Source organism: Cynocephalus volans, chromosome 11 (assembly GCF_027409185.1).
Source record: "Cynocephalus volans isolate mCynVol1 chromosome 11, mCynVol1.pri, whole genome shotgun sequence".
NCBI lineage: Eukaryota > Metazoa > Chordata > Mammalia > Dermoptera > Cynocephalidae > Cynocephalus > Cynocephalus volans.
The window spans coordinates 51140169-51159421 of record NC_084470.1 but is presented as its reverse complement, the minus strand read 5'-3'; the positions used below and the strand labels follow the sequence as shown (position 1 = coordinate 51159421).

The following is a 19253-nucleotide window of genomic DNA, read 5'->3' as shown; positions in this document are numbered from 1 at the left end:
AGGAGGTAAATGTAATATGGAGTTGGAGGAGGGGCCTAAATTGATACAAAAAGCAGCTAGAAAGGGTAACTAAGTATATAAAAAGTAGAACAAGCAGAAAGAACAAAATAAGATGGGAAATAAATCTAAATATATTAATGGTAACACTGTAGATAATTATCACTTACACATTCAAACTTATAAGTTAGAAAAAATGGAGCAACTTTATGATGTTACCAGTAGTTTGACGCGTAAAATAAAAATACACAGAACTGCTAAGAGTAAAAGGACAAGGAAAAGATAAGGCAGGCAAATACTAAGCAAAAGAAAACGAGTATAGCTCTATTTAGCACAAACTTAAAAACAAGAAGGCATCACAAGAGATTAAGAGGGTTGTCTCACAACAATATATGCTCAAATTAAACTAAAATGCACCTAATAACATATTGCTTCAAAATATACAAAGCAAAATTGAAAGAAGAACAAGATGAAATTGATAAATTCATGTCTATATATTTCTCCCTCAATTAATGATGAATCAAACTGCAAAAAATCAGTAAGGAAAATGAAATATTTGAATAACACAATTAACTAGCTTAAGCTGATGGACAGATGTGAATCACTGTAACCAATAACTTTCCTTTCAAGAAAATATGGAACACTTATGAAAAATCACCATGTTCCACGCCATAAAATGTGTCAACAAATTTCAAAGAATGGAAATTATGTAGACTGCATTCTCTCATCCCTGTGTATTAAAATACAAAAAAAAATGTTTAAAAGTTTTAGAAATAAACATATAAGTCATAAGTCAAAGAAGACATCATAATAAAAATTTTTAAAACTTGCATGTGAACAATAATAAAAACACTACATATCAAAGCTTGTGGAATGCAAATATTGCTAAAGCAATATTTAGACAGAAATTTATAGACCTAAATGCATCATATGTATAAGGAAAAAGAGAGGCTGTAAGTTAATGAATTAATCATGTCCATTTAAGAGATCAGAAAAATGAATAAATAAATAAAACCAAAGAAGTAGAAAGAAGTAAATAAAGATGAAAACAGAGATTAATAAACAGAAAAGAATGATACAATGGAGAACAGAAAGCCAAAAGTTGGTTCTTTGGAAAGTCTGAAAAAAAATCTGTGACAACTCTGGTGAAACTGATCAAGAGGTAAAGAGGGAAGGCACTAGATTGGGGTTAGGAAGAGTTCACTGCCTCTACAGGCTTCTTAATCCCACTGCCATCTAGAAGGGACTTGGGGGTTGCAAAAAATGACTTAACTGAACATGCAGAGCACATCTCTGTGCTCCTCCCACGTGCCCCCACTTGATCTCTCTTCTGGCAACCTTTCCACCTTTTGGGAAGCAATTTTCACCATCTCCCAGATTTACCAAAATGGTATTTGGTCTTTTGTTTCTAATTCTCCTTGTCGCTTTAGGGCTATTTATAGAAGAGAAAGGAGAAATGTCCGCATTGCATGGCCACCCATCACCCACAGCAGCCTAAGGGGAGAGGAACCCAAGCACAAAATGGGTAGTGGTCAAGAGCAAGCACGAGGTACCCGGAACCGGCAGGAGGAAGGATTCAGACCTGGGAGCACAAAGGAATCTTTAGGGGATCTCAGCAGCACTCAGGCACCAGACTGCAAGATCTGCAGTCATGGGAGAGGCACCTGACAGCCACTGGACCATAGAAATGAAAAATCAACCGGCGGGTTTCTAAAAAACTTTGGATGAGGATTCAGTTAAAACAACATTTCTGATTTTTCTTCTAGTTAGCTGTAAAAGAAAGAGATTAATCTCAAAAACTCTAGTTACACATCATTCTAGTAAATCAAAATCCCTAATGATTAATAAATTGTTTTTCAAAAGAAGCAAAACAACAAAACCACATTAATATAACACAAATGTAAAAGCAGCACTTGCCATATTTTCTGAGGCTGGTGCTATACAGATAAAGTGAAAGGATGCTGGAGACAATGGCTTTCAAGAGGAAGTCAGGAAGAGGTTTGGGGCTGAACTGCTTACACACATTGGGCTGTCTTCAGAAAAAAAACCGTGATGTAAAAAGGCTTGGGCTATTTTCTTTTCCCCAGTGATCCCAACAAAACCCTGTCATCTAGGCTTCCAAGCATAAGAAATGACCCTATCTAGAAAATGACCCTGCACATTTTCAGGTATTTACATTTCACACCAAAATGAGGGAACTTTATAGTAGGACATAGTAATCTGAGCCACTAGGATTCAGTGTCAGAAGATTATTTGAGGACTTTGGCAAGCAGCCACATTAGATCCTGACACCACAGGCACCTCTGTCTATTGGAAACCCGCCCGTCCCCAAGAACGCATATCTTGCATACTCTTCTCAAATGCCTACTCAGTGAGATTAAATAGTCAACTCATGACATGGATTTGTGCATCCTTGCTGCAAATCACACGTCTTATCAGTGGCCTTACACTGTAAATCACAGCTACAGAATGACTTTCCACAGAGCATTTTTCTTGCCTCAGCTAATAATATATAAATATATACAGAAAATTTAACTCATAATAACCTAAGGTAATGGTTGAATAAAAAAAATAAAAACAATTTTCTAAAAGCTTTTAGGTACAGTTTCAGAAAGCTCTTTTTACTGTCCTGACAGAAACACAGAATTCATTTTCAGGGTAAGTTTGAAATGGATGAGGTTTCTCTTAGTAAAGCACTTAGCCCATCCCCCAACCAATTCCATCTCTCAGCCTTTTTCTCACTAACTCTCTGGTGGTGTCATGTTGTTCTGGTTTTCCTGTCACTAGCAATTGATCACATAAACTAATTTGCATTAGGATGCTAATGACACAGTGTTACTTTGGAGTTACCCTACCCAAGGTTTTCTAAATTTTTAAAGAAGAGATGATGGAAAGGAATAACTATCCAATTGTTTAACCCACCTTGTGTTGAGCCACCACAAAGGCTCCTAAGGTGGGTGAGGTGGGGGCAAAGCTGGACAGAAGTGCTTTCCTGGCTCTCCTTAAGAGGTGCTTACCTCCTCTTGCAGTCTGCCATGATTAAAGGCACTGGCCACTTAAATTCTCCCAAGCTAGGTAAATATTCACATGATGTTTATGATTTATATCCATATACATGTATATGATGCAAGATTCAAAATGAAAATGTCAAAAACACTGAGCTTTCAAAATAAACTTTAGAATATTTATATATACACAAGCATACATACGTATATACTTCCTTTAACATTTTTGCTCTTCCTGCTCTAGTATTATCTATACTGTCTACATTGCAATAGGAGTTGAGATGAGTATAGCCATTTTGGGGAGCAATTTGGCACTAGGTGGTCAAAGTGAAGTTTGCACAAAATAAGCCCCTGTAATTCCACTTCTAGGAATATATTCTCAAGAATTTCTTGTGCATATGCATAAATAGGTTTCAAAGATGTTTATTAAATGCAGCCACACAGTAGCCAAAAAAATCTAAAGTTCATCATAGAGCTGGTTGGTTAGCTCAGTTGGTTAGAGTGTGGTGTTATAACACCAAGGTCAAGGTTTCAGATCCCCATACTGCCCAGCCACCAAAAATAAAATAAAGTTTATCATAGAGGAACAGAGTTTAAAAATGTGGAATTTTCATATGATGAAATTGTACTTAGCGGCTAAAAATATGAACATAATCTGTGTAAAACAACCTGACAGTTCCCTCAAAAACACTGAGTGATAAATGCAAATTGCAGAATGCACAGAGTAAAAGAGAGAACTCCTGTGGACAACTCTACAGTGAAGTCAGATATGGAGAGCCAATAAACCTACTGGTATATTCTGCCTCACCAGTAAAGAAAAGTGAACTAAAAAGCAAGATTCTGGGATCTTTTCCTTTGCCTAAGAAATTGGCAATGTTGATGAATAATCATCCTCAATGAGGGCGAGGCATGAGGATCTGACATACTCATATGCTACTGATTGCAAAATAAATTTATAAATATTCCTGGAGGGTCATTTGGAAGTATATATCCAAAGCCTAAAGAAAAGTAAACAAATTTTTACAGTGTAATTCATTGCAAGAAAATAAAGGATGTATACAAAGATGAAGTTACAATAAAAAGTCTGAAGTGCCTAATGTCTTAAAAGAATGACTTCAAACAAATTATGGTACATAGGTTAAACAGATTATTATAAAGATTAACATAATTAGAATAATCAACATTAAATTTGCTCATATGCTGTTTAAAAAAAATTATCATCTTATTTGTGTTTTAAAAGTATATTTATATGGTCCTTATTATTCAAGGACCTCTCTTAAACAGAGAAAATTCACTTAAAGTGAATTCACTTAAAATTACACAGTAAGTAATGGAAAATAAAAAGATTTGATTAGCACTATATTTTAAGGGCAAGAAACAAGAAAATACATTTTATTGTGATGTAATTACGACTTCACAGTATTGCTTAGCACTGCACTGCCCAGTTCAATAACCATAGCCACATGTGGCTACCAAACACTTGAAATTTCGCTAGTCCAATTGAAATGTATTGTGGGTATGAAAATACATATCAGATTCCAAAGACTTAGTATGGAAAAAAGAATGTCAAATATCTCCTTAATAATTTTTACATTGATTATATCTTGAAATGTATCCAAAATTATATTTTTTGTTTGTTTGTTTTTGTCAGCTGGCTCGTACAGGAATCTGAACCCTTGATCTTGGTGTTATAGCACCATGCTCTAACCAACTGAATTAACAAAATTATATTTGACACATCAGATTAAATATATTATTAAAATTATTTCCACTTTAACATGCCTACTGGAAGCTTTGAAACTACCTGTATTCCTAGCATTCTACTTCTATTGGAAAGTGCTATCTTAGAACAAATCAAGTTTTCAGATTCGGGGCATAATTTTCCTAGAAGACTTAAAGAAGAGCACAAAACATCCTTCAATGAGCATTTGTCATTTTTGACAAACTCAGGAAGAGCATCATCATTGTGCAAAATTATTTAAGGATGGGCATCAGAAGAACCTCTCTACTTTGTCATTCAGCTCATTCTCTTCTGGAGCAGGCATGGTGTCTTCTCTCAGGTACATTTCTCTTTTTTTTTTCAATCCTTAGCAGGTTTAAGGCTGCCAGCAACACAGTTTTTTAACAGTGAGCAAGTATTTCCTGTAGATTGACAACCTAGTTTCATCAACTTCACAAAGTCCTCCATCTTTTGCAAGATTTGCTGTTCTACTCTGGAATGGATTTGCACTGTGATGTCCAATAAAATCCTCTATAATTGGAAAGCAACTGACCCATAAAGAAAATGATGCTTAGGTAGGCAGACACCCTTTAGTGTTATGGTAAGACATCAGAATGGAGACTATATAGAAATGGACACTTCATTAGTGAATGTTTTCATGTGATGATAACTCTTACTCCTACGAAGGTTCATAATTAATGGGATTCAGAAAATAAATATTTTAAAAGGTATATATGTGTGTATGTACCACATATATATATACACACACATACACATATAAACTCACTATATCAAATGACTAAATGACCTCTGTGAAAAAATATATAAAAATTTCAAAAGTGACTGGGTGGTAGAAATACAGGTGATTTCTATTTTCTTCTTTCTGTCTGCCTGTATTTCTATATTTAATATGTCTAATATTAACATGTTAAATTAGATTAAATTTAATTTCAAACACCAGGTCAAATCCCATATCCTCCATGAACTACGCCATTTGGACAGTTCTGCCCCTAGTGAAGCCCCTCTTCATGACTCCAAGTCAATGCTGTTTGATAATTTATTACTAACTGCATTGTGTAATTATGTCAATAACTAACATTTATATGCCAGACACTGTTCAGAGAGCTTTATATTTATCAATCCTTGTAATCTCTCCAACCACTCTGATCTTTCTTCAAGCCATTGATCCTCAAGTAGGAGAAGAAGAAAAAATGCCTTTCTGAAAGGAGAGTTCACTCTTAGGGTGGGGTGTCAGTATAATTTGAAAAAGCAAATTCAATATTAAAATATAATTTTAAACGTGAAAATACATATAATCATCCCATAATACAAATTTTGAAAGGAAAACTCAAAAGGGATTGATATCATATTTAATGATAACTTTAATGGATTAATGGTGATATAGAAAAGGATGTCGATAAAATTAAACACAGAAAAATTTTAAAACAAAGACAAACACTATTAGAATAGCAGAAGTATCAAATGTCTTAACATGTTAAAAGACATATACCCAAACCTAAAACAACCATCATACTCTTGGTGAATATTTGTAACTATTATCAAAGTCAAACACCAGATTAGGAGGTCAACTATCACCACTAATACTAGCATTATGTTGGAGGGCCTAGGCAGCGCAACACACCAAGAAAAAGATACAATTTTAAAACAGAAGAAACAGGGCCGAGCCCGTGGCGCACTCGGGAGAGTGCAGCGCTGGGAGTGCAGCGACGCTCCCGCCGCGGGTTCGGATCCTATATAGGAATGGCCATGCACTCACTGGCTGTGTACCGGTCACGAAAAAGACAAAAATAAATAAATAAATAAATAAATAAATAAATAAATAAATAAAATAAAACAGAAGAAACAAAATCACCATTATTTCTGATGCATACAGCTTTCTACAGAATATCCAGAGAATCCACAAACCAACAAAGACACTAGATAGAAAATTAACATATGAAAACCAATCCCATTACTATACACTGGCAATAACCAATTTAAAAAATGTAATTGGATGGAAAAAGATCCCATTCACAGGAGCAATAAAACCTGTCAACACCTAATGAATGAATAAGTAAAATGTGGTATATACATAGGATGGAATATACCAATAAAAAGGAATGAAGCAATGAGACATATTACAATGAAGATAAACCTTGAAAACATTTTGCTAAGTGAAAGAAGCCAGACACAAAATGCCACATATTGAATTACTGTATGATTTCATTTATATAAAATGTCCACAGTGGACAAACTGATAGAAACAGAAAGTAGATTGGTGGTTGCCTAGTGCTGGGTGTGTTGGGGGGCAGGATAGAAGGGCAGACTAGGGAGTGACAGATAAGTACAGGGTTTCTTTTGCAGAGGACAAAAATGTTCTAAAATCAGATTATGTTGATAGCTGTATACCCTGTGGATTTACTAAAAAAAGCTGAATTGGAAACTTTAAACGGGGAATTGCATGGTATGCGAATTATATACCTCAATAGAGCTATTAATAAAATAACAGTAAAGACAAAAAACCTGTATGGTGCCTAATACAAGTTCCAGACCTTTATAGAAAATATTATAAAGTTTTATAGAATGATCTAAAAAAAATTTATAGAGATTGACCATGTCCATGAATGAGATGTATCAATAATAAAAAGATTAAACTCTTCCCTAATTAATCTATAGATTCAAAATAAATTATAACATGAGTTTTCATGGAAAGGGATAGATTCTAAAATTCATGTTGAAATCTAAAGGGTCAAGAATAGCGAGGACAATTTTAAAGAAAAAGGATAAGAAGGGAAGATTTATTATAAAGCTTTAATAATTAAATGAAATAGTATTAGCTCAGAAATCACAAAAAGATGATTAGAACAGAACAGAGAATCAAGAAATAGATCCAAAAATATAACAGAAATTGGTATATTACAGAGATGACAACAAAATAAATAAGAAAATAGTATACTATTCATTAAATGATAACAAAATAAATGGTTTTCAGTACGGAAAACAACTAGACCCCTGACTCATACAGTACAGAAATATAAATTTCAACTGAGACCTAAATGTGAAAAACAAAACTTTTCCAGTAGGATGCCACAGCCCTGCTGGAGCAACAGGCAGCCATGACATCAACAACACTCCCTGCCATTGCTGCAAAACACCAGTGCAGAATGAGTGGGCCAAGACATCCACCACCACAGCAACTGATGCCACAAGGATGGCTTGCTGCCTCACCAGCAGGCACTGCTACCTCATATGTGACCTATGACCACTCACTGGCATAGATAGAAGGAGCATCACCAGTGGAGCCCAGGGAAAGAGGAAAGAAGAGAGACCCACCCATAGTCACCCATTCAAATAGTACACCCCAGTGCACCTATCAGGGTCAGGGGGAGCTAACCAGAGTACCAACAGTCTCACCCAAAAACACCCACCATAACCTAAGAGTGACAAGACTCCAAAGTGCTACCCCCCCAAATTCAAGAGTTTGCCCACATCCTGATGAACCAACATAATGTCATCAAATTCATCAAGGAAATACTAAGGACTAGGTCATGGAGGCACTCTCATGCAACTCCAGTACTGAATTTGACCAAAGTACCTACACAGAGACTACACTACTGTGTCTGCCAGGAACCAATACTAAAACAGCCCATTCAAACATCATCATAAAGCACATCTACAAGAGAAAATCCCTCTATGCCAACCCCACTCCAGAGTACTAGAAAAAGCACCTGCTCTACCAGATGACTAAACACCAATGTAGAGATACTAGGAACGTTAAAAAAACAAGAAAATATGACACCACCAAAGGAATATAATAATTCTCAAATATCAGATCCTATAGAACAGGAAGTCCTTGAAATGATTGAAAAGGAATTTCGAGTAACAATCTTAAGGAAACTCAATGAGATATAAGAACACTCAGAAAACACAACAAAATGAGAAAAAGTATCCAGGACCTGAAGAACAAAGAAATTAATGCCCTAAAAAAGAATGTAGCAGAGCTAGTGGAGCTGAGGGATTCATTCAACAAAATAAAAACACACAACAGAGAGCTTAAACAGCAGGCTAGAATAGGCAGAAGAGAGAATTTTTGATCTTGAAAAATGGCTTTTTGAAATAACCCCGGCAGACAAAAAAAAAAAAAGAGAAAAGAGTTTTAAAAAATTAAGAAAATCTAAGAGAGACAGTGGACAACCTTGAGTGCACAAATATCTGAATCATGGGTGTTCCAAAAGGGGAGGAAAAAGGAAAATGCATTGAAAATACATTCAACAAAATAATAGTGGAAAACTTCCAAGGTATAGGGAGAGATACAGACCTTCAGATCCAGGAGGCTCAAAGGTCCCCAAACAGATTCAACCCAGAAAGATCATCTCCAAGACACATTATAGTCAAATTGCCAAAGCTCAAAGACAAAGAGAGAATCCTAAAAGCAGCAAGAGAAAAGCATCAAGTCACCTATAAGGGAGCCCCTATCAGACTAACAGCAGACTTTCATCAGAAACCCTAAAGGCCAGAAGAGTATGGGAAGATATATTCAAAATACTAAAAGACAAAAATTACCAGCCAAGAACATTACACCCAGCAAGGTTATCCTTCAGAAATGAAGGACAAATAGTATATTTCCCAGACAAACAAAAATTGCTGGAGTTCATCACCACATGACCAGCCCTGCAAGAAATACTCAAGGGAATACTGCACCTGTTACCTGAAAAACAACCACCATGACCATGAACATACAAAAAAGAACAAAACCCAAAAGTAAAATAAAAATGAAAACAATAAAGAGAAAAGAACTTTATCTAACCAACTCAAGAAACCAACAAACACAGAAGAAAAATGTAAAATGAAAAGAAAAGAACAAAAGATGTTTAAAACATCCAAACAAAATCAGTAAAATGCCAGGAGTAAATCAACACCTTTCAATAATAACTCTTCATCTAAAAGGATTAAATTCCCCACTCAAAAAACACAAAATGACTGGACCAAAAAGATGGACCCAATGATATGCTGTCTTCAAGAGACTAACCTAACCTATAAAGATACACACAGACTAAGACTGAAAGGATGAAAAAGATATACCTTGCAAATAGAAACCAAAAACAAGCAGGAGTAGCTATTCTTATAACTGCTAAAACAGACTTTAAACCAAAACCATAAAAAGAGACAAAGAAGGTCACTATATAATGATAAAGAAATCTATCCAGCAAGTAGACATAATAATCATAAATACATAGGCACCCAACATTGAAGCAGCCAGATATAAAAAGCAAACACTATTAGACCTAAAGAAAGAGATTGACCCAAACACCATAATAGTACGGGATCTGAACATCTCTCTCTTAACATTAGACAGATCATCTACACAAAAAATCAACAGAGAAACATAAGATGTAAACAATACTTTAGACTAATTGAACGTGGCAGACATTTACAGAACATTGCATCCAACAACAGCAGAATATACATTCTTCTTATCACTACGTGGAACATTCTCCAGAATAGACCACATGTCACAATCGAGTCTCAACAAACTTTAAAAAATTAAAATTAATTCATGTATTTTTTCAGACCACAATGGATTAAAACTGGAAATCAATAACAAACAAAACTCTGAAAACTATACAAGTACATGGAAATTAAACAACGTTCTACTGAATGACATATGGGTCCAAGAAGAAATTAAATAGGAAATCAAAAAATTTATTGAAATTAATGAAAATAATGACACATCATACCAAAACCTGTGGGATACTGCAAAAGCAGTACTAAGAAGGAAATTTATCACAGTAAATGCTCACATCAGAAGAACAGAAAGATTGCAAATAAATAACCTAATGCTTCACTTCAAAGAATTAGAAACACAAGAATAATCCAACCCCAAGTTGGTAGATGAAAAGTAATAATTAAGATAAGAGCAGAACTAAATGAAATAGAGACCCAAAAAACAATACAAAAGGTTAATGAAACAAAAAATTGGTTTTTTGAGAAGATAAACAAAATAGACAAGCCATTAAGCTAGGCTAACTAAAAAAAAGAAGACAGAGACACAAATAACAAAAATTAGAAATGAAAAAGGAGACATTACAACCACTATCACAGAAATACAAAGAATCATTAGAGTCTATTAAAACAACTATATGCCCACAAATTTGAAAACCTGGAGGAAACGGACAAATATCTGGACACATACAAACTACCAAGACTGAATCAAGACATCATAGAAAATCTAAACAGACCAATAACATTCAAACAGACTGAACTGTAATCAGCAGTCTCCCAACAAAGAAAAGCCCAGGACTGGATGGCTTTACTGCTGAATTCTACCAGACATTTAAAGAGGAACTAACACCAATCCTTTTCAAACTATTCCAAAAAATTGAAACAGAGTCCATTCTCCCAAACTCATTTTTATGAGGCAAACATCACCCTGATACCAAAACCAGACAAAGATACAACAACAAAAAAAGAAAAAAACAAGAAAACTACAGGCAAATATATTTGATGAATACAGATGCAAAAATCCTCAATAAAATATTAACAAATAGAATACAGTGACACATCTAAATAATTATACACCATGATCAAGTGAGATTTGTCCCAGGGATGCAAGGATGGCTCAACATGCACAAATCTGGGCCAAGCCCGTGGCACACTCAGGAGAGTGTGGCGCTAGGAGCGTGGCAACGCTCCCGCCGCGGGTTCGGATCCTATATAGGAATGGCCGGTGCACTCACTGGCTGAGTGCCGGTCACGAAAAAACGAAAAAAAAAAAAAAATGCACAAATCAATGAACGTGATACACCACATCAACATAATCGAGGACAAAAACCATATGATTATCTCAATAGATGCTGAAAAAGCATTTGACAAAATTCACCATCCTTTCATGATAAAGACTCACAAATTAGGTATAGAAGGAAAGTATTAACACAATTAAAGCCATATATGACAAATACACCACCAACATCATTGTGAATGGGGAAAAGTTGATAGCTTTTCCCTTAAGAACGAGAAGAAGACAAAGATGCCCATTCTCACCACTTCTATTCAACACAGTATTGGTAGTACCAGCCAGAGCAATCAGGGAAGAAAAAGAAACAAACGGCATCCAGATTGGAAAAGATGAAGTCAAACTATCCCTGTTCACAGATGACATGATCATTTATATGGAGAAACCTAAAGTCTCTACAAAAAAACTCTTAAAGTTGATAAAAAAAAAAATGTCAGTAATGTTGCAGATATAAAATCAGTGCACAAAAATCAGTAGCATTCTTTACTCCAACAGTGAACTACCAGAAAAAGAAATCAAGAAAGCTAGCCCATTTACAATAGTCATCAAAAAAAATAAAATACCCGGGAATAAAGTTAACCAAGACTGTGAAAGATCTCTATGATGAGAACTACAAATCACTGTTGAAAGAAATTAAAGTGGATAAAAGAAAATGGAAATATATTCCATGCTCTTGGATTGGTAGAATTAACATTGTGAAAATGTACATACTACCCAAAGTGATCTATAGATTCAATGCAATCCCCATCAAAATACCAATGACATTCTTCAAAGAAATAGAAAAAAAAAATTATACCATCCATAAGGAACAACAAAAGACCCCAAATAGTCAAAGCAATCCTGATAAAAAATAAATAAATAAATAAAGCTGCGGGCATAACATGACCTGATTTCAAATTATACTAGAAAGCTATAGTAACCAAACCAGCATGGTACTAGCATGAAAACAGACACACAGACCAATTGAACAGAATAGAGAACCCAGAAATCAGATCATATACCTGCAGCCATCTGATCTTCCACAAAGGCACCAAGAACATACACTGGGGAAAAGACTGCCTCTTCAATAAATGGTGCTGAGAAAACTGGACATCCATATACAGAAGAATGAAAGTAGACCAGTACCTCTCACCATATACCCAAATCAACTCAAAACAAATTAAAGAATTAAATATACATCTTGAAACCATAGAACTCCTAAAAGAAAACATAGGGAAAACACTTCAGGAAGTAGGACCGGGAAAAGATTTTATGAAGAATACCCCAAAGGCACAGGCAACAAAAGGAAAAATAAACAAATGGGATTATGTCAAATTAAAAAGCTTCTGCAGAGCAAAATAAACAATTAACAGAGTGAAAAGACAACCTACAGCGTGGGAGAAAATAACTGCAAACTATGCATCTGACAAAGGATTAATATCCAGAATATACAAGGAACTCGACAATAAAAAAAATTTTTAAAACCTGATTAAAAAATGGGCAAAGGAGCTGAATAGGCATTTCTCAAAGGAAGATATATGAATGGGCAACCGACACAGGAAAAAATGCTCAATGTCATTCAGCATCTGGGAAATGCAAATCAAAATCACATTACGATATCATCTCACTCCAGTTAGACTGGCCATTACCAAAAAGACAGAAAGTAACAAACGCTGGCAAGGATGTGGAGAAAGGGGAACAGTCCTACACTGTTGGTGGGACTATAAATTGGTACAGCCATTATGGAAAACAGTATGGAGGTTTCTCAAACAACTACAGATAGAACTACCATATGACCCAGCTATCCCACTGCTGGGTATATACTCAAAGGAATGGAAATCATCATGTTCAAAAGACACCTCTACTCCCATGTTTATTGCAGCTCTGTTTACAATAGCCAAGAGTAGGAACCAGCTGAAATGCCCATCACTGAGTGGATAAGGAAAATGCGGTATATTTACACAGTGGAATATTAATCTGCTGTAAAAAAAAGAATGAAATACTGACATTTGCAGAAACATGGATGAACTTAGAGAAGATTATGTTAAGTGAAATAAGCCAAGCATAGAATGGAAATACTGCATGTTCTCACTTATATGTGGGAGCTAATAAAAATAAATAAATAAATAAACAACCAAAAAAAGATACAACAATCACAATAATTCGTTGAACTTTTTAAGAGAATAGAACAGAACTGAGGTTGCTAGGGGTGGGAAAAAGGAAGATGGAGGGGGGAAGGGAGGAACTGGTAAGGGGCCTTGAAAATTGATTACATTGTATAATGATAAATCACATCAAATCAAATAAAAGCTTCTCCAGTAAAAAATGGTAATGCATAGAAAAGAAAACTTGAAAACCAAAGTATATTAAATAGATAATCTCTAAGGAAAATGCAAAGTAAAAGAGCAGTGAAATATATTCCATCAGATTATCAGATTAAACCAAAATTACAACATCTGGTTAACAACAGTCACAGTTGACGATATGAGGATAACAAGGAACTCCAACCCGGTGCAGTGGGAGTATGAAGTGGCACAATTGCTCCTCAGAACAATCTGCAAAATCTGGTAGAGTTGAGGTAACAGACTGATGTCAATGTAAGCATATTCTACCAGCCATTCAACTTCTGGGGATATATGTCCTAGACACAGTCTTGTACATTTCTACAAGATCTTGTCAAGGAAATTCCCTGCAATATTCTTTATATTATCAAAAGGTAGAAACATTTTACTGTCCATCAATGGGGAATGTTTAAACTCTGGTATGTCAAACAAAGAAATACTACATAAAAATACATAAACTAGATCTACAATGATCAAAACATGTTATCAACACATGTAAAAAAAAAGAGCTGAGTCAAAAAATTCACAAAAATAGATAATACAGGCCTCCAATACAGTAAAATTTTAAGCACGAAATAAGAGTCCATAATCTGACAGGTACACACTCGGTCCCAACGCCGCAGGCTGCATGGAGTAAACCCTAAGTTCTCACCATTCACTGTCTGGATTTCCCTCTTGCTTACAAGAGGATTTTCTATTTCCAGCAACCCAATACTTAGACTTCATTGGCTACTACATGTAAAGTGCTATACCAGGTGAAAGGAAGGACAAAAGAATTATGCAAGGCTCTTCCCATAACTCAGCTAGGAAAGTTGACTCAGTAACTTGGCTCTTAGTCCTTGTTCTGGCTCCCACAGTGTGTGGATTTTCATGCTAGTGCTTAATTGCCAAGGCTCAGTTCCTTCATCTATAAAATGGAGAAGCCACCCTTCTTCTATAATGAAGAGTAAATGAATATATATAGTGCCAGCACATGGCATACACTCAATACTCTTAGTGATTATAGGCACAGCAGCCACCAAATGAATCCAGTCTTCTAAACAGCACCTCAGTTACGCTGACAGTGAAAGCAAAAGGTGACAAATGGGAAGAGGGCACTGAACGGGTCCACTTAGTCCGTGTAGTGGATTGAATTATGTCCCCCCCAAACTCATTGATGCTTGAATTGTGTCCCCCACATTTTATGTCTTAGAAACTTAGCCCCCATTGTGACTGTTAACGGGGTGGGAAATCCTATTATGGTAATTGAAAGGTGGAACTTTGAAGAGGTGATTGGATTGTAGGAACATGCAGTAGTGAATGGATTAAAATTGGTGATCAGGGGCGTGGTTCTGAGGGCTTTAAAGGAAGAGGATAGTCTGTCTTTCGCTCTCTCTCTTTCTCTGCTTCCAGTATCTCGCAATGTGAGACCCCTGGGTCACTGTCACTACCACCAGATGGACTTTGGACTTCCCGGCCTCCGAAACTGTAAGCAATAAATTTCGTTTTTCTTTATAAATTACCCAGTTTCAGGTATTTTGTTATAAGCAACAAAAACGGACTAATACAGCCCTCTCCACACCTATACACACTATCCCACCCCTCCCCCTCATGACTTGGCCCCAACCTGTGGGACGTTGGTGCATTTCTTCCAGAAACAATGTGGCTGCAGCCAGGCCTATTTATTCTTCCAAGCTATTTATTCTTCACATGGACAGTGCTCTGTGAAAAGAACTACCTGCCTCTGGAAAGAGAATTCCTCTCAAACCTTTGGGTGGATTCTGGGGTGAGATGAGGCTAAAAGGATCATAACACACGTAAGCTTGTTTCTCAGTTGATTCTCTTTAAAAATCTCAATGACACATCATCTTAGCTCCACATCGCTGAGAGGCAGGCAATGGTGTCTCACCTCCACCCCCCTAACACACAGCTACCACCAACCCACAAGCCATCTTCCTAAAGAGCTGGAATAGAGTTCTGTCCATGGATTTAGTAGTAGGGTCCAGGGAAGGGGCCTACCTGCCAGACACTGGAAAACAGTATTTTGAAATCATTTTTGGAGATACAGTCATCCCTAGGTATCTGTGGTGGATTGGTTCCAGGACTTCCCTTGGATACCAAAATCTACAGTTGCTCAAGTCCCTGATATAAAATGGCATTGTATTTACATATAATCTACCTACATCCTCCCTATATTTTAAATAATCTCTAGATTACTTATAATACCTAGTACGATGTTATATACTCTGTAAATAGTTGTTATACTGTATTGTTTAGGGAATAACAAGAAAAAAGTCTGTACATGTTCAGTACAGACGCCATTTTTTTCCCCGAATATTTTCGTTCTGCGATTGGTTGAAGCCACAATGTGGACCCCAGGAGAGGAGGACTGACTGTACTGAGCTGTTGGATTTTATTCCTGGGATTCCTTTCTGAGGGCTTGGGAAAGGATGGTATTTCAGTTCTCCAGCCAATGTGGCGCCACCATGTGGCAACAGCACAAACAGTTCATAAATCACTCGGTTTTGAAATTCTGGTTCCCCACCAATTTTTAGCTTTGAAATTCAACTTATTTCCTTTCTTATGTTTCAAATGAGAATTCGTTCATATTTTTTTATTCATATTTTAATGTCACACTATTTCATATTTGTATTATTCAAATTTACTTATGAAAAAGCTCTTTTGGGGAAAAAAACAGTCTCCATTTACCACTGTCAACACCGTTCTATTTGGGGTGTGGCTCGTTACACTACCGAAGAATTGATGATCAGGTTGTGGTGGGACAACAAACTCCTTCTCCACCCAGACCTTAAGACCAAATTCTTCCTTCTAGTTTCTTGTACTGGTTTAGGTTTGCATTCATTTTTTAAAAAGGTAGAAAATCATCAAGAAGTCTCATTTTAGCTTGAGAAGTAAAATAATAAAATAAATAATAATAGTAATAAAAATAAAACATGCCTGACAAAACTAAGCAGGGTGATGGCTACCTTTAGGAGACAGTGCTTGTAAGGGTAATGGGAAGATTAAGAATATTCTAGGTCTTCATCTGGGCACTGGGTACACAGATGTGTTCAGCTGGTGAAAATCCATTGAGTGTATACTTCAGAACTGTGCAATTTTTTTGTAATTATATTATACTTCAATATAATGCTAAAACAATTTCACCAAGAGTCATCCTTCTTTAATTTGCCTTTGAGACAAGCAGCTGGGCAAACACAATCATAATAGGGAAGGCTAAAACAGGGGAATGTCCAGTTTTCTATGGGAAAAGAATCAGCCAGCAAGAAATCAATTGCTCTAAAAGCCAAGGCCTCAGATGTGCTCTTCCTCTGTCCCTCTAGGCAGAGAGGAAGGAGACAGGACACAATCTATACTACTGCTAGTTTACATAACTGAGCACAGCAAACACTTCACTGTCTCAAAAGTAAACATGTCCTGGAGCCAGAAAACTCCTCCTTCCCTCTCCCTCCCGCCCCCCACACAAATGAAACCCAGACCACAAAGAGATACATATAATTTGCAGAGACACACGGCGACTCCTCAGAGACAACACACACACACACACACACACACACAGCCTCCTCCCCACAACAAAACACAGAGTCCCCAGCCCCATCGATACTGCTTCTGGCCCACAGAAACACCCCAGAAATGGGGAGAAGCAGGGGTGGCGGGTAATTAGGAGACATGCAGCTGCCCATGGCCAGGCAAGGAATATAAGCAGGAAGATAGAAAGCAGTATTTTCAAAGTCTTAGCAAATTAAATTTCTCTAGAAAGTGGATTTTTAGATTTGCCAACAGGGTCCTAGATGTTGCTGTACAATTCTTTAAATCACCTCCATTTCCACCCACAGCCCCTGATCCCTCGGACCACTTCCCTTCTACTTTTTAATATAACCCCAGTGCATTTTGACATCTGTCATATCCTTTGAACCCCAATTGCCTTGGGAAGATTGAAAGGCAGGTATTATTCCATTTAATAAATGAAAAAGTTGAAGTTTAAAGACGCTCGTCAGTTATCACAAAGCTATGTAAGTAGTCATCTGATCACTGAGTTTCAGAGTTGGGGGATGAGTGGGCTGGGTTAGAGGGACAGGGTGATAAGGGCAAGAGAGAAATGAAGCCAGACACTGCATTTTCTAGGAGCAGGTGGGAGCCAACGTTAACGAAATCAACCCCATAGCGTACCTGCTTCTCTTAGGAAGTCCCTAGGCCCAAACTGGTGTGTTCACTTAAGGGTCTCTGGGATACTTATCCTGAAGAACAGGGCTCGCTCGGGGGAAGGAAGCGGAGAAGGACGGATCTAGCAAATTCCATTACCCTGCCGAGATGCGAGACGTTAGTAAATTAAGTGACCGGGTAGAGAGAGAGTGCTCCAAATGCCGCAGGTCCCGGGGTTCCCACCACTAAATCGTACCTCTCCACGCTCACCCGGAAACCGCGTTACCATCAAACCTGTGTGGAGTCCCTTGGGATCGGCTCCCTACCTCTCCAAGTCCTGCGGTTTTGGAGAAAAGGAGTGTGAGGAGAAGACCGAGATGAAGCTGAAGTGACCGTCCCCCGCCAAAACGCGCCCCTCCCTAGACAAACGGGGGCGGGGCCAGACGCGATCCGGGCGCGTTCGAACTCTGCGCACCGGCCGTGACCTTGGGCGAATCCCTTATTAGCCCCATTTTACAGAATTCAAAAGTCCGAAAGAGTCAAGTCCGCTGCGCCGGGCTGCAGCTGGGCGCTTACCAGATGGTTTAAGGAGCCCCGCCGGTGCGTCGGTCGCGTAGTAGGTGCGCTCTGAGCCGCAGCCCAGGGGCTACGTGGCCAGCCCAGCGGGGATCGGGAAACGCGAAGGAAACGCACAGGCGAGCTCCCGCCCCGGCAGCGAAAGAAAGGGGTGGTTCCGACTCTGCGACGATCCTCCAGCAAGTTCAAGTCCCCCCATCTCCAAGCCCCTCCGCAGAGGCGGACTGGCCGTGCCCCCGGGCCCTGGCTCAGGACGCACACAGGGAGCTGGCGAACCTGAAAGACACCTCCACACACCCACCCCCGAAGTTGCGGCAATGTCAGGGGGAGAGTGGCGCAAAGCTGCGGGAGCAGAGGGAAGGGGACGGTACTCACACGGAGTGGCTGGCCTGGAGCAGGTCCTCGGTCAGGGTCATCGATGGCGGCCGGGCTCAGACCACCGCGCCTCGGGATGCCCAGGGCTCCTGCCGCGGCGCGACGCGTGGATTAGAAGGCTGCCGGCAGCGAGGCAGGGGCGCGAGTCGGTCGGCGCGCCGGAGCTGGGCTGCAGCGCTGCGGTGGCTCGGCCGCCAGAACCGCAGCCTCAGCTGTAGCTGGGGAGCGGGCAGGAGGCGGGAGCGCGGCGGCGGCAGCGGCTGCGAGGGAGGCGCCCGCGCCGCAGGCAGCAGGGCCAGCCTGGCCGCAGCCGCCGCCGCCACTTG

General features: G+C 38.3%; 1 protein-coding gene across 1 annotated transcript in view; it reads right to left on the bottom strand.

Moving 5' to 3' along the window:
- The window catches only part of MYRIP (myosin VIIA and Rab interacting protein), a 353617-nt gene extending 334654 nt beyond the window's left edge, over window positions 1-18963 (bottom strand). The window contains exon 1 of the mRNA XM_063114747.1: window positions 18928-18963. The gene's annotated coding sequence lies outside the window, so the exon portion shown is untranslated. The remainder of the gene's footprint in view (window positions 1-18927) is intronic.
- Window positions 18964-19253: the final 290 nt, after the last annotated feature.